Consider the following 1,551-nt stretch of genomic DNA (forward strand, 5'->3'; position numbering starts at 1 on the left):
CCTAACCAGACCTTCCCTGTTTCAGTATGAACCCATCACCCCTTGTCCTATCACTCAGTCCCTGATGAAGGACCTCTCCAGCATCCTTGTAGCCCCCTTCAGACACTGGAAGCTGCTCTGAGGTCTCCACGCAGCTTCTCTTCTCCAGGCTGAAGAGCCCCAACTTTCTCAGCCCGTCTCCATACGGGAGGTGCTCCAGACCCCTTACATCCACAGCTCTCGTCTCCCACAGCCTGGTTTGCCCTGGAGCAGCCCATGCTCCTCACAGCCCTGAATCAGTGTTACCCAGGTGCAGCTCTTGTGCCATCAGCCAGTTTCAGATGAGAAGTGGGAATACATCCATATGTGCCTCCCAGGTTGAACCCAGCAGCACTGGGGCTTTCCCAAAGCCTAATCCTGGCTGTGACAGTGCCATAGGCTGGGAGCTTGTATTTCTCATTGAAGTCTTAATTTTCCTAACTGTAAAAAAGCAAATACACAGCATAAACCCCATCTCCTCCTTAGCTGCAGGGGAGGACAAGTGCCCTGGTACCGCGTTGCGTGCCCTTTGCTTTACACCGACTTTGCTTTGCAGGGCTTGCAGCTCTCTGCTTCGCAGCGCTGCTCAGATCCCTTCAAGGCAGAGGAAAGACCAAACCTCTGCTTCTCCTCTTATTTTTACTGGCTTGACATCAGTGTGGATTATTGCACTGTTGTCAGCACCATTGCTCCTGATTTGCATCAGCCCGAGAGAGATCAGAGCCGGGCCCAGTGTCTTCAAAGCCTCTTGAAGCTTGTGAGTCAGGGAAACGCATCAATCAAGAGCCGCTTTGAAGGCACTGAGAGATGCAGGCGATCACCAGGGGCTGGGTTGTGCGGGTCACACCAGTGCATGAAAGGAGCAGCCCTAAAGCTGCTTGGTTCTGCTTCGAGTTTTACACGGTGATTGGGGAGGGGGCATCACTAATGAACAGCTTGGCCCTGCCTGTGCCTGGCCAAGGGGCACCTCTGCTGCTTGGAAGGCAGCTGGGGAGGCCAGAGGATGGTGGGTAGTCTTAGGAGGGTAGTGGGGCAGCAGGCTGGCTTTTGGGGGATAAAAGGACACTGCTATTTACAGCCTGCGTCAGTGCAGCTAAAAGCTGCTACAGGGAGAAAAAGGCCCGAGGGTCCATGGTTTCTGGTCTGAGCTGACATTCTTGTGCTGGAGGAGCTGGTTTAGGCTTTCCTGATCCAGTTTCCCCTTCCTCAGCCCCATGACGTGAGTGGGTAACTGAGGGTCTGTGGTCTGCTCAGTGCAGGGAAGGGGGACAATGCAGTGTCCTCCACGTGTGGGCTGTAGGTCATAGAATGGATAGTGTAGGGATGGATGGTGTAGGGATGGATGGTGTAGGGGTGGATGGTGTAGGGGTGGATAGTGTAAGGGATGGATGGTGTAAGGGGTAGATGGTGTAGGGGTGGATGGTGTAAGGGGTGGATGGTGTAAGGGGTGGATGGTGTAAGGGGTGGATGGTGTAGGGTTTAGTGCTTTGCCCTAAATGACATGGGCCATCCACAAGCAATTCAGACTACCAA

The 1,551-nt window shown here is 53.9% G+C and overlaps 1 protein-coding gene across 1 annotated transcript in view; it reads right to left on the reverse strand.

The window, feature by feature from the left end:
• ALX4 (ALX homeobox 4) overlaps positions 1-1,551 on the reverse strand; it is a gene marked incomplete at both ends in the record, with an annotated part of 9,269 nt that overhangs the window by 545 nt on the left and 7,173 nt on the right. The gene's annotated exons all lie outside the window — the stretch shown is intronic.

Source organism: Nestor notabilis, unplaced genomic scaffold (genome assembly GCF_000696875.1).
Source record: "Nestor notabilis isolate BGI_N333 unplaced genomic scaffold, ASM69687v1 scaffold6497, whole genome shotgun sequence".
Classification (NCBI taxonomy): domain Eukaryota; kingdom Metazoa; phylum Chordata; class Aves; order Psittaciformes; family Psittacidae; genus Nestor; species Nestor notabilis.